This window comes from Megalops cyprinoides, chromosome 10 (assembly GCF_013368585.1).
Source record: "Megalops cyprinoides isolate fMegCyp1 chromosome 10, fMegCyp1.pri, whole genome shotgun sequence".
In the NCBI taxonomy this organism is placed as follows: domain Eukaryota; kingdom Metazoa; phylum Chordata; class Actinopteri; order Elopiformes; family Megalopidae; genus Megalops; species Megalops cyprinoides.
In genome coordinates this window covers 37,385,061-37,400,070 of record NC_050592.1, presented here as the reverse complement: position 1 = coordinate 37,400,070, position 15,010 = coordinate 37,385,061, and the positions used below count along the sequence as shown (strand labels likewise).

The 15,010-nt window shown below is 40.2% G+C and overlaps 1 protein-coding gene across 9 annotated transcripts in view; it reads left to right on the top strand.

The window, feature by feature from the left end:
- The window catches only part of lrrfip2 (leucine rich repeat (in FLII) interacting protein 2), a 75,846-nt gene that overhangs the window by 4,250 nt on the left and 56,586 nt on the right, over positions 1–15,010 (top strand). The window lies entirely within an intron of this gene.

Genomic DNA, 15,010 nt, shown 5'->3' with positions numbered 1-15,010 from the left:
TCGTTTCATTGTGGCACTGTGTGGCCCAGCAGATCATGGAAGATTACGAAAATGGTGGCAAAAGGCACCCTGCTAGTAGACTTTGTTGAATGTTGAATTTTGTTAAAAGACATTTGTGGAGCCTGAGAACACTGTCCCAGTATTAAAAGCGATAGCTTTGAGCCCTGGATATTGCTTCGCGAATTTGCACCCACTGTCCACAACACCCTTTCAAATGCAAGAAGCCTGCTGAAGCACAAGACATCTGGGCTGTTTTCTACATTTACATTTACATTTATTCATTTGGCAGATGCTTTTATCCAAAGTGACTTATAAGTGAGGTAGAGTACAACACAAGCGAAAAACCATAAGGAGTCAACAATATTAGAAGCACTTTGTGACCAGGTTTCAATGGTTGCCCAGGCAATGCAAACTAGCTGGTACAGCTAACAAGTGTGTTAAACCATTACACTGCTTTTTAAATTTTATTTTATGGTTGGTAGGAGACAGTTTTGAGACATAAGAGGCTCCTGAGAGCAGAGAGCTGTGTCTTCATATGTTTCTTGAAGACAGAGAGACTCGGCAGAATAAATGAAGTTTGGAAGTTCATTCCACCATTGGGGCACAATGATGGAGAAAGTCTTGGATAGTGTTTTTATGTTGCAATGTGACAGGACCACCGGACTGTTTGGTAGCAGAGCATAGCGGTTGGGAGGGAACGTAGGGTTGCCGTTGTAGGGTTCAGGTAGTTAAGTGCAGCTTTGTTGGTCGCCCTGTATGCAAGCAAGGCTTTGAATATGATATGACAGCTACAGGGAGCCAGTGGAGCGAGACTAAGAGAGGTGTAAGGTGAGCCCTTTTTAGTTGGTTGAAAACCAGACGTGCAGCCACATTCTGTATCAGCTGCAGAGGCTTAATAGTGCATGCAGGTAGGCCAGCCAAGTGAGCATTGCAGTAGTCCAGTCTTGAGATGACCAGAGCCTGAACAAGGAGCTGCGGAGCATACTCAGATAGATAGAGCCTGATTTTCCTGGTGTTACACAGCACAAACCTGCATGATCTGGCAGTGATCGCAATGTGGTCGGTGAATTTTAGCTGGTCATCATGACTACCCCCAGGTTCCTTGAAGACCTGGACGGAGTCAGTGTCGTTGAGCCGAGCTGTACAGTGATGTCATGCTGGATCGATGGGCTGACTGGGATGGCAAAGAGCTCAGTCTTGGATGGTTTGAGTTGGAAGTCTTGCATATGTTGTTTATATTTTGCTGTGTCAGAAATATTTTGAAATTCTGGTTTTCCATGTATCTCTGTGTTTCTGTAATATGTCTGTTACTCTGTTGTAAATGTGCAATATGTCATGCCAGTCTGACTTACTTTTAGAGTGCTAGCATACAGCTAGCTAGCCAGTGAATGCTTTGTTTATTTTACTGTTCAGCTGTAGTTTGTATAAAATTTTATGTAAAGGTGGTGCAAAATACTGCATTAACCAGGACTGCTTTCTGCTCTCTAATGTAACAATTAAATGCTTTTTATTACATGTGAGGTGTTATAATGGGGATACATCTAAGACTGTAATTTTTGGCATTTTGACCAAAATGCACAAAAATAATGACTCCCAAGCAGAGTACGCTGAAGCCGATGGGGAAGAAATTAGTTTCCATGACTGTGAGTAAATGAGATTATTTCGAAGAGCGGATTTGGGGAAGCAGTCCGGACAGTGTCACAGGTGGGCAGTGAAAAAGTCAGTGAAAGAAGAAATGGCTGATTAACAGGAAATGGGCCTCAGTCCAGACCAGGACCTGTGGCTTCCTGCTCCACTCAGCTTTGTTCACATGCATTGTGTTTGGTAGAGCATTGCATTTTTTACTTAGTGGCCTAGTTATATTGTTAATGGGCATTAGAGTGTCATGTTGTGATGTCAGTTTTATAATTGAAAATCGGTGTGCCCTAATGTGTTATGTTTTTGTAGTTTACCATTCCCTCTCAGTGGCCATGGGCTGTATTGCTATTCACGTGCACATCCCCAACCTCCACCCTTCAAATCTTCCTCCTGTTGCAAACATGAGAGTCTAATTTTTACATGTGAAAATACTGCAACATTATATGTCTGGCATTGTATCTGATTGATATCTGGATTTGCTACATGCTTTTCCAACGAGAGTGTTTTTTGCCATGGACACACATTTACAATAAGAATCCGTTTCAGAAGATACTCATGAGCACAAATTGCATTACAGATTATATTGAAAATAAAGGTCAAGGCCTAAGCAACTGCGTACAGAAATTGAAGACTTACACAGGGCTTAGGTCTCTGTGCCTATAACACTATACGCTAACATACGCTTTGCCCAGGCAGAAGGCATGTGGGCCGATTAGCCTCATTTGTCCAAGTGACTTTATTCTTGGGGAAGAAGAGCTGAAACCTCATGACATAAATTCAGAGAAACGGGTCATTTAATGAACTGCACGATTTTTTTTATGATGAAGCAAATGCCTCCCAGTGTTCATATCTACTCACAGGCATGAGAGCGAGAAACTGAGGCGTAAAGAAGTGCTGTAGGTGTACGCTACACACTGTATTTTGTCTGAGATGTGCTTGTTATGTGGAAATACAGGTTCCATCGGTCTCTGTTGGTGTTTCCCTGATGTGGAGAAAGGAGGCGGCCTGTTTGGACAGCTTTGACTCAAAGCGATTTTGCTGGAAAGTGTGCTGGGGAGACCAGTACAGACTTGTGTGCTGCAGTGACTTGCAGGAGGAGAGTGAGATCGAGTCATGTTTTTGCCCATTCCCTGAGTCCAGGCCATGATTACCTCCATTTTCCACTCTGCAGGATTCTACTGCAGCTGCCTTGCATTTTCTCAGTGTGCCGCTCCTCTCTAGTGCTTATGTGTAGGGCAGCTTTGCTTTTGTCACTGCTGCTATTAAGTGAATATAGGTAAATAAAGCCTGAAATGTTTGGTGTGACTTGGTGTGAAAAGTATTGACGAGATCACCTAAAGTATTTGCGAGTTTAAGTATTTTCAGGTTTTTTCTTTTCAGTGTTTTACCTTTCGGTGGTACGGGTTAGGGATGTGAATTTTAAGAAGTGTCCTTAATCGATTGTTGTTAACCTTATCAAATAATAATCGATTAATTGTCGGGTTTTTTCTTAGCCCACCCAATACCGTTTAGTTGGTTGGGCGTAAATTCTACGAGTATTGAAGTTTATTGTACTCTAGGCTATTATGAAAGTGATAGTTACCTTGTATATATACATAGCACAAATGCATATTATATTCCTCAGTTAAATGTTTATTGTAAATGAAAAATATAGGACATTCTTGTATAGCATATAAAAAAATGTTGTGTATGCCTAGGTTTTGTTTTCCTATTAAGGCCAACAGGAACAGGGGGAAAAAACTAAAAGAACTAAAAGGTCTCAAGTGAACCGATAGCCTAACATTATCCCTCTTGAACGATATAGACGACAGTAGCCTAAACTAAGCTTTCTGAACTAAAGGCATACACACTTCAGAGTCTGATCTCCTATGCTCACATAGACCTAAATAACCTAAAACCTAAGTATTTTTATTCAGGAAGATCAGCATGTCTACGAGGTCAGGGGTGAGTCTTGTGCGCAGTCTGTTCTCAGCAGCTGGCCTTACTGTGAATATGTAACTTATTTGTTATGGTATGTAGCGTGTGCGTTACCTTATATGGTTTGTTATGTTTTCATTTGCGTTATTAAGTTTCTCATAGATTTCAGTTAGCATTTGTTATATTTTTAGAGTTAAATCGCTGTTTCCTCAAAGCTAAAATTAGCTAGAATTTCTCCAATCTATTGTTCTAATGGCACCAGTTTTAGCATATGTGCTAAACGGCTAATCACACCAGTGTGACCGTACGTGCAAAAGGGTTAAAACAAAATTTGCCTTTCAGCACATCTGCGTTTGCCACGCCTTTCAGTAATTCAGCCAGGTAAATATCCGTGCTGGAATTACGGAAGGAAGTTGTGGTCAAACTTGATAATATGATTAATTTACGTAATAAAAATTAACGCGTTAAAGTTTCCAGATTAATTGCGATCGATTGTTAAGGCATTAACGTTGACAGCCCTAATTACAAGAGGAAACGGTTCTAAACTTCTGGAAGTTTAAATCAATTAATTGTTTAATTCAATCTTAATCGATGAAATTATTATTAACAGTTAATCGATAGTCGATTAATTGTTAACAGCCCTAGTATGGGTACATAATGTGGCACGGAGGAGGAGAAGGCGAACATAGCTATTGTACTTTTGGGTAGCCTATAAAAAAATCAAATGGTGCTACCAGTACACATAATTTATTATTAATTATACATTTCTTATAACAAGAAGGTAAGTTTTTGTTGTTCGCTATGTAATGTTAATGTCACCAGTTAATGTTAATGTTGCCAGTTCACCTATCTCACTATACCTATCACTATTACTTAGCTACAGCTTAGTTAGCTACTAATCAGATAATAAACTACTAACCAACGTTATTGATCATCCTAAGTTTTGGCAGTATAGCTATAGCTAACTATCTCTCTGATGATCATTGGACTCAAAATAGCATGTATTTGAATATATCTGCAATGTCAACGAAACAGTGGAAAGCAATGTACAGGCACACAGAAAAGAGTATGAGACAGATGTTTGTATTCTTCCGGTTTCGCGTCAGTCGCATGATAGAAAGATAGAAACGTCATCAACAGGCCCACTCACTCACGGTGGGTTCTCTGGAACGTTACCTGCTCTATTCACACATGGACTCACTCCAACATGAGCCGGACTTTGTGCTAGGGAGCTGACAGAATGAAGTCTGTCACATGTCCAGTCCGACTGATTCGGACATTTGCGTTCTCACATACAGCTCCTCCGGGTAAGGGCCGGATACGTTCCGGTGTCCATTGCATGTGTGAAATGGGCTATGCAGTAAGCGAGGTAATTTAGCTTCTCCAGTCCCCACGAACACTTGCATAAGCCTAATAGCGCATATGACAATATATTTATTTAGCTGCATATAGCCTTAATATTGCAATTTGTTAATGTTAAATAGGCCATTAATTAGAGCCTAATGGAATAACCCTTTTGCGCGTACGGTGTGATTAGCCGTTTAGCGCGTATGCTAAAACTGGTGCGATTAGAACACTAGATTGGAAAAAATTCTGGGTAATTTTAGCTTTGAAGAAACAGTGATTTAACGTTAAAAAAATATAGCAATGCTAACTGTAAACTGTGAGAAACTTAATAATGCTAATGAAACCATAAGGAACCATGGTAACAGCACACTACATTGAATAAAAAAAGTTACGTACGAAAGGGATAATAACGTTAGGCTACTTAGGTGAGAGCCGGGATGGAAGTAACACTTTTCAGATAAGCGTCATTTTAAAAGATAACGTTACAGACAGAAGCTAATTTTCATTGTGATCAACAACTCACGTGTGTGTTCTATCAATACCGAAGTGCTATTTTGTACAAATGTGGAACGACTTTGGTATAATAATATAATAAATATAGTTGTTGTTGTAGAGGGACGAAAGAAACAACTGTTACAATCGTCCTGACAATGTCTCCTGACAGTTAAACCTGACTTGCTTCGAAACTGAGAAACTCTGATATGGCAAACTTCAGGATGTGTTAAAGTACTAATTAATCTGTCAAATGATCATGAGTATGACACATGAAACAACAGACACAACTTGTCATTCAAAAAAAATTACCGCTTGGATGAATTTACTTTCCGTGATTGAAAACAGCTTCTCGGGTATAACTCCGCGAAAGTATGATGTATCCATGTGATTTTTCGAGGTTCTGGTAAGTGTTGCATGCTGTACATGCTGACACAGTCCGGCATATCAGACTTTTATGGGCTCTGAGAAAATTGCTGTGTTACTTTCGTCCCATGTTTGCTTTGTACCGGCTTTCCCTTACATGTTTCAGATAAGTCATGTTTGAAGTCGATGAATGATAGGTGAATCTTTGCATGCAGAGTTTGCATGTCACATTCTTGGGGTTGTCCTTTAGATGCTCGAAATGATCCCACACTTTGGATGATTTCCTGCCCAACATAGTCTAATAACTTTTTAACGACAAGGCGCAGCTCCCGAATGGAGTTTGAGGGGTTTTGTATTTCTGCGACTGAAAACTTGGTCGACTAAGACTCTTCTCATCGACTAACGTTTAGTTGACTATTAGGGGGCAGCCCTAGACATTTGCTGGTTTGCACAATGGAAAATTGTGCATTCAGTGAAAACGAGTGAAGTATTCAAGGGAAAATGAGTTATGTATGCTAGTGATACCAGGCTTACAAAATCTAGCAACCTCAAAAGGCATTTCACTCTCTGCGATATGTGGAGAGCCTGATGTTTCCAGCAGACTTTTCCGAAGTCTTAAATTTGTGAATTGGTACATGTTAGGGTACTGGTGTTAAAAATAAGTGTGACTTGCTGTGACGGAGTGCCGTCACTACGGTTGAGTATGCGCTCTGACTGCCATACCAACAAGCCTGGCTCTTTGGCGTCGCGGTCAAAGTCGCATGTTTGGTACCCCGTAGACCCGGGTTCAAGGCCAGGCGGGGTGACTACTCTCGCCCTTCGCTACAAATGGTGTTAGAAGTGGGATGGCTTGCCACGAGGCCATCGGAGGTGTGCCCGGTGTGTGAGCCGTATGAGGGACCCCCAGGTTCAGCTGACCCCGGTGTGTGAGGGACCCCAGAGATGGGTGAAGCACAGTGTGAGGGACCCCTGAGATGGGTGAAGCACTGGTGAGTGGGGCACCCTGGGATGGGAGAAGTACGGCAAGAGAATGCGTGAGTGACGCCATGGTGCGTGAAGCGCATGGGCGCGCTTCCCGAAGGGGAGGGCAGTGTGACGGAGTGCCGTCACTACGGTTGAGTATGCGCTCTGACTGCCATACCAACGAGCCTGGCTCTTTGGCGTCGCGGTCAAAGTTGCATGTTTGGTACCCCGTAGACCCGGGTTCAAGGCCAGGCGGGGTGACTACTCTCACCCTTCGCTACACCTGCATTCTTTCTGAGGTACGGTTGGCATCCAAACTGGAGAGGCTCCATTATACAAATATAGAGAACATGGCCGTACTCAAATGCGGGAGATCCCACTGTATAGATGCTCATGTTAACTCAGCCAGCCAAAAAATTACAGAAGGTCCCAATGGATAGACACTCACATTAGACAGTAGGCATGGTTCAGTTTAAGGCACTGAGAATGAAGGCTGTCTGGAAGGCGTAAAGGGATTAAAGGTGCATATGAATATTAGAAGACTAGTTCCTAAAAGAGACTTGTTTACAGCTTGGGTAACAGATTACAGCACAGTACTTTGAGATAAGAAATACAGATGGTGAGAGGTTTGTGTAATTGCAGACCATACTAAGGAGTAGGGCTGCCGTGATTAGTCGACATAATCAACGATGTCGACGCTGAAAATGCGTCAACATCAATATTTTAAACCAATGCGATTTAAAATAATTCGCTTTCTAAAATTCATTATAACAAATGTTTTTCTTCAATATCACTACGTAATTGCTGCATGTATGATGTCAGTTGTTTTTGGCTCTAGTCATTGGTCGGCTCCAGTCAACACTACAGTTTGTAAAAATCATGGTGGCTGCAGCAGAGTCCGACTTGGTTGCAAACGAGGTTCAGTGTAAGTTTCCAAAAACCAAGACTACAAAAGTATGTCAATACTTCAGATTATCACAAAACAAAAAGGTGGTTTGTACACTGTGCAGAGTTTCGATGGCTTACCACAACAGCACTAGCGCTATGCACGAGCACCTGAAGCGAAAACATGCAGGTGCTATTCTGGATGATAGACCTCCAGAAAAGGCAAAACCACCGTAAGAGTTGTCAATTCATGTTTATTAAAATACCATTAGTAGGAGAGCTTTTTAATATCTTTTGTCCTTGTAGTTGCTAAATACACATTATTGAAGCCACAAAGTCATCTGCCTGCTACCTGCTACATTCCACTGAATAAGTGAGAAAATGTTTAGACTAGAATCTGGGCTTGTTCTACGTTGATTGGCAGTGCCAGTGTGTGTGTTTGCGCGCGTTGGGCTTGTTGGGACATGTACCTTATCTAATTTTTTAATCACATTTCTTTGTGTAGGGAATGCCATTAATACAATTGCTAACGTTTGAATAACTTTGATAAATATAATTAAAGGTGTAAGTTAATTAAGCAATATCACACGAGAGGGAATGCTGTTATACTGTAATATCAACATGGCTGTAATTCGTCGTAGGCACTACCTCAAATGTGATATTGCTTTTATACAACAGTTCTAAAACAAGGCTGTTTAGCAAGTAACGATAATTTGAGACAACAAATTGTTTTGTTTTTTTTGTTGTTTATTCGGCTCCGCCGACACAAATAGTTCCTTCAGGATTACATTTACACATGTTGTCAAGTAACACATAAACAGTTTGTTGACTGCAGGCTAGTTGGCTAGCTAGCTAGCTACCTGCTTTTTAAACTTTTTTACTTTGATAAGGGGTTTAATAGAAACTTGGATTTCTTTTGGAGTTGCACTATTGACTTAAATAATAAGCCCCCTTTTTTATTTATTTTTATCATGTTTGAGTTGCCAGTTTAAACCTACAGGTTTGCACTGTAATATGTAATCCTTTGTTTACATTTTGTTTTGTGCTGCATTATACAATGACATAGTTTGTTGTTGTCAAAATAAAATGAACTTAAATGAAATGGTCAGTTTGATTTTTTGGAGGAAAAGGAATCATTCAGATTAATCGACTAATCAGTAAAAAATAGTTGATCGATTAATCGATAGAAAAATAGTTAGTGGCAGCCCTATTAAGGAGGGATGGCATGTATCTATCTGGAGTAAAATCTGGAGGAACTGTATTTTGAACCTAATTTTTCTTGAGGTGCTACAAAGCAAACTTAAACTCATAGACCAAATAACTCTTGTACCACTCTCTAATTGTTGCTCATATGCTAGGTAACTCTTACACCATTCTCTAACTCTAGCTCATATGCTAGGTAAGTCTTAGAATGCTCTCTATCTCTAAGTCATACTCTAGTTAGGCCCTAACTCTTGCAACACTCTCTATCTCTAACTCATACGCTAGGTAACTCTTACACCACTCTCTTACTAACTGATGCGTTAGGTAACTCTCAGAATGCTCCCTAACTCTAGCTGGTACACTAGATAACTAAGGCATGCTAGCAACCTGCTACACACGATTTCACTTTTGCATTGCTCTTCCAAAATGCAGGGTGAAGGTAGAGCAAGCCCATAAATACAGAACCCAGATCAGCCTTGTTGTGAGAATTCTATAGAAAGGATTAATCCTAGTCCAGTACATAGGGGTTCTCTCTCCAGTTTACACAGCACACCTCTGTGTAGATGTAAGGATAACAATGAAAATGCTGTACAATAATAATTCATAAATTGTTTGCAAAATTGCTCCAGTTCCAATTCCCATCTTAAAATACTTCCCCAGCATGTGGAAAAGGACGGCTGACTTTGAGTTCAATGATTTCAGTGGCCATTTCCTGTTTGACTGAGGTCACACAGTGTGCTGTGTTCTCCTGCGTTTACAGCAATACAGTGATGTCACAATTCAGTGCATTTTGAGAGAAGTCAAGTTTATCATAACTTATCTTGCACAATACAATAATGAGCTGAATCGAATGATTTGGACAACTTTTAAAGTGTAACTTTACCAGATTGAAATGGTGGGTATTATGATTGCATATGTTAGATATTGAGACATCATAAACAAGCTTTTCAAGATTTTGCAATATGACAGGACCGATGGTGGCCTATAATTACAAAGATCTAAAGTACTTCCTCTCTGTGTAGAGGTGTGCTTGCAGTAGATGAACATCCTGTGAATTAAATGGGTTAGCCAGTGAACACATTTTATACACTGACCACTTTTCCTTTTGGTTTTAATCTATCGTTCTGTGTGTTAGTGTATTGTTTAAGAACCCAAAAGGTCTTTGAGACGTTTCTCTTTTCTAAAATTAAAAACACTCCTTTGCAAAGTTCTACATTCCTGTATTGCACAATCAAAGCCGTTTTGCATCATCATTCCTTGGGCCAGTATGGGTGGGGCCAGTTGAAAGAACCATCAACAGCCTGCCTGTTTTTAGGGCATGTGCATGTGGTCTGCTGAAACGGGTGATTTGCCAAAGGGCTTATTTTTCATTTTTTGAGCACGTAGAGTTCTCCAACTGTTATTCATATAGTATGTTGCGTTTGTCATTTATCTGTAGGGTCCCATCTCTGTGCAGGCGCAGGTTGAAAGAGGTGGTTTTGACAGCACATAATACTTGCTGGGGAGGGTAGGGTGAGTGGGCTCGGAAACATGTCTAAATGAGTGGGATGTGTGAGGAAGGTGTGGCCATGTACTGGCCACTCAGAACATAGACCACATTACATTTACAAGTGCACTGGCCATAGCACTCTGGTACCGTGGCATTCTACCAACAACGAACAGTGTTGACAGCAGTGAGATCAGGAAGAGGAAGGCTGCAGCATATGCAAGACAAGAGAGAGTGAGCCAGTTGTTGAATGTCTTACAGTAAATGTATTCATTGCAGAGACATCATTGTGGTATGGCAGCTTCCATAGCCAAGCTTCCGGCATATTCAAATCAGAGCGACACCCCCCCCACCCACCCCCCCCCCCCAAGTGCTTGTGCCAAGCAGCTTGCTTTACTTTAACAAGGTCTAAATGCCACTGTCACATATAAATAAATACACATATCCCCCTGTGCTGTGCCAAAACTGCCATATTCTCCCAATCAGATGTGAAATGTGATATGTGGATGGCAGTAAATGTTGATGTGTTTCCTGTAATTAGAACATGTACCCATACCCTGTGTTCTGCTAATTTGACATAACTGCACATTAGCATGAGGTTACAGCAAATCATGGTTAGAGAAGCTAGCAGGAGCTGTGTATATCTGGCATTTCTTACGATGGCTCATAGTAGGGCTGGGCGATATGGACCAAAAATCATATCTCGGTATTTTTAGGCTGAATAGCGATACACGATATATATATCTGTATTTTGTACAAAGTGGGCTAAATGTTCAGCTGTAAGTCAAAGCTACATGTGAGATGTCACAAGCACTTTTATTAAAACAGACTGTGATCAAAATAAAATGCAAAGACAGGGTTTCCTTCCCCGTTTGAAAATATACAGCTGCAAAACATGTAAATTAAAAATTATATAAAATAAATAGCCTATATTAAATAAAAATAGGCCTATCTCTGAGAATGCTCCTTCAGTTGTTTTAAACAACAATAACAGACTGATTAAAATAGAGTACAATTACAGGTTTTCCTCTCCTGCTTAACAAAACACACAGCTGTGCAACTCCATACCTTTTCAATAAGCAAAAGATCAGTTGACATCAAATATGATGTCATGGCTGTTTAAGATTTGTCTATATTCGTATACATTTTTGTGAAATTTTCAGTTGCACTCTGAGGATATTTAATCAATGTTTGACAGCAAACCTGTGTACCTCCCTCCAACCCAGACTATTTTTAAAGAATGGTTACTTTAGCCTGTTCAAGGCATTGTTTTTGTAGTTAATCACCACAGTAAAAATAGTGTTGAACTATATTTTCTCAAATAACTCAGTGGTGAAATACAAATTCACAATACAATGATTTACATTTGCTTAGTAGTGGCTCTTATTTAGTGCCACCTACATAGCTTACGGTTTTTCCATGAGAGAATCAGGGTTAAGAACCTGCCTCGGGGTACACCAGAAGTGTCCAAGCTGCCTCTGGGGATTTATGTGTTGATCACAGTCTCATTCACTGCTAATAACCACAAGTGTTTTTTAATACTCTCTAAAGTAATGTTGGCATTTGGAAGGTTAGGTTTGATAACACAATGGTGCTGAAAAGGGCTAAACCATGTTATTCAGTATGAAAAAGAGTATTACTCATGTAGTAGACTAATTTATAATTCACATGGCTGACAGGGACTCTGTTGCAAATGAACTCTGAAGAGTCGGTGGCTATGCAGGCTGTTAACCACACGGAGGACAGTAGACAGTTGGGCTAATTGAGGACAATTTACCATTCTCTCTGGAAGTGGGTCTTCAATTTCCTATGCGAATTGAACAATTCAGTCTAATAATATACTCAAAGTCGTAAACCCATTGCAGAGAGCTACAATAATAGAAGCTTCTCTGGGATGAATATCTGGTGCAAGCACTGATGGCAACACAGTGTGGTGATGTTAGTTATTAAGTTATGCTAATAACAATGCTTTCATTCAGCCTGGGAACATTTTGCTTATCTAGGAATAACTGAACTGAATAACTGATCAGTAGGCATTATGTGAGTGATGGTGTATTTATATGGTTCCATTGGTAAGAAAGTAAAAGCTCATCTGTGCATAATGTAATTTTATACTAATAATGCTGAAAGATAAAAGCTAAATTAAGAAGGCAAAGATTGGACAGCCCAGCCTAATACTTTGACTCAGAGCAAAATTAGTGGAATGCTTGTTCCCATTGGTACCTGCAGCTGCTGTGAGGGAATATTTTTACCCAGTGTGTGAAATTACCACTCAGTTCTAATGTGTCTCAGGTTTAAGTTTGCTGTTGTGTTTGTGTGGCAGGGACACTCAGCAATGCTCATGTACTGTAAATCCTGCCTCATCAACCATGACAAGAAGTGGCTGGACTTAGACTAGATGTTTAAGACAAAGATTTGGACAGTAACTTAAAATACACACCTTTTCAAATATAAGAGAGGCATTGGCTTCTGTGAAGTTTGCAGTAAGGACCCCAGTTCAACCAGTGAATTCTACATGCCAAAAGATTCGAATTCCTCATAAAATTAACTCTGAAATATGAACATACGTCCTCCCCTGACTTATGTCAGCTGCCCAGGGACTGCAGATGGAAATACGCTTGTAGCTAAATCTGGTACAAAGGTACTTTTTGAGTAGAGTTGGGTACCGAAACCCATATGACCAGTATCTACTGGACTGAATCACAACGCAGATTTTCGGTGCCGCGTAGATGCCTGAGCGATGTCGATTGAAATATTTGCCCTCTGGTGCTCCGAAACAGTAGGCTACTGTAACTGTTATTTAGTGTTATATTATTGTAGTTGGGTTAGGTTTTATTTATCTGAATTTGTTGTGTAATTTTAAATGTAAATTTAAATGGTTTGTATTTGTTTATATATTGAAGTATTATTATATATAATTATGTCATTATATATTATTATATTATAATGTTATAATTAATATAACAATATTTTGTCTTCAGTACAGTGATATATGTTTGTATAATATTAACATATTTATGCAGTCTCCTAGAGCAGCGGTCCCCAACCACTGCACATTCACTACCAGGCCGCACGGAAAGGATAAATAGTTTATTTTTTATTATTGTTTTTTAATCTATAAAATAAAGTAGTATTAAAATAATTATTATATACAATTATAGGCTATTTGTGCAGTAATTACATTGAACCTTGTGCAGTCTATTGGTCCTTTTTGCACCACTCTAATATCTCTCACGCCCACAACAGTTTACAGATTTAGAACTTGAGTGACGTGCGCGCCGCAAGTTCGTCACTTACTATACGGTCTGCTTGAGCTATGTTGCCAACTTTGTACTAGCTAGCTAGCTGACATGATAAAAATGTCTTTAAAATCACAAAAGCACTGAAAACGTTGCTTCCATTTCCAACATCCTATCTCTGCGAAGTGGGGTTTTCCGCAATGATGGCAACAAAAACGAAATTTACGGAGTAGACTGGACATAAGGAACACACTTCGGGTTGTAATGTTTTTCATATATGGTCATTGAGAGAAATATGCACTTAATGTTTTTACATTTTTTAATAATATCATTAAACTAAAATGTTATGAAAAAGCGGGCAAACTTATAGGCGTAATCGATATTCCGGTTGTGTCGTGATACTCTCCAACCCGACAGAGCATGCTGCTACAGCACTACGGCAGGCGTCCCTCCGACATCATGCCTTGGAGACCGCTCTCACAAACAACAGACCACAGAGGCTGCATGTTTTCATAAGGACAACTTTGCTCATAGATAAATTCTGACCCATCAATGTGCCCTCCCTTCCTCAGGGCTCAGAGCTTGTCATTTCCATGAGATGACTTATTACTGAAAGGTACAGCACAGGGCATGTTCTGTGGCAATGACATTGTTTATTAGAGGCATCTGATCTGCCCTATTTGCCCATACTGGTTCCTTAGTGTGTGACAAGACATTTGCAGTGGCGTTCCTCCATCAGGCTTTGCTTTGGTTTGTCTAAATTTAGTGGATCTTTGCCCAGCTCTGACTGGATTCTGTTGAACGTCGTCAAATGGGAGGACGTGGCTGGACACAAAAACTAACAAAAGCAGGCAGGCAAGACTGGGATACTTGTTGCCTCTCTAAAGTGCCATGAGGAGCATACTGGTCACCAGACATTTACAGTTATTTACAGGCCTGTATCTGAAGTAGTTGCAAATCTTTGTTTCAGATGTTTTCATCTTTGAAAATTGAACTTGAATGACCTAGATACCATGGCCACCTGAATTGTTGAACATGTGATAAATGTGCTTTTTGCAGAAATGTTGAGGCAGACCCTTGCCAGGCCCCCCTTATTCTGTAATGCATTGTACTGTTTTTCTTCCAGGAATACAGTGCTCACAAATAGCAGCAAAAGTGTTCCGGAAGGATGATTTAGGTTGCTCAGAGTAAATGATATAAGCTAGGGGTGTTATTAGAGGAAATCTGTTTGCCATAGATACAGCCTGTAAATAACATTCCCCAGATCACTTATGGCTTTTCACTGTGCATTGTAGAAAGCACCAAAATAAGCCATTAATGACCTTCAGACTAACTCACACTCACAGTTCAGTGTTTGTCTCAGGAAGCTGAAGCCTACTAAGACAACATGAAACATGACAAGAATTTGCCTGTGCTTTACATGCTGTGTAAGCGTCACCCTTCACCCTGTCAGTCCCTGACACCACGAAAGAGT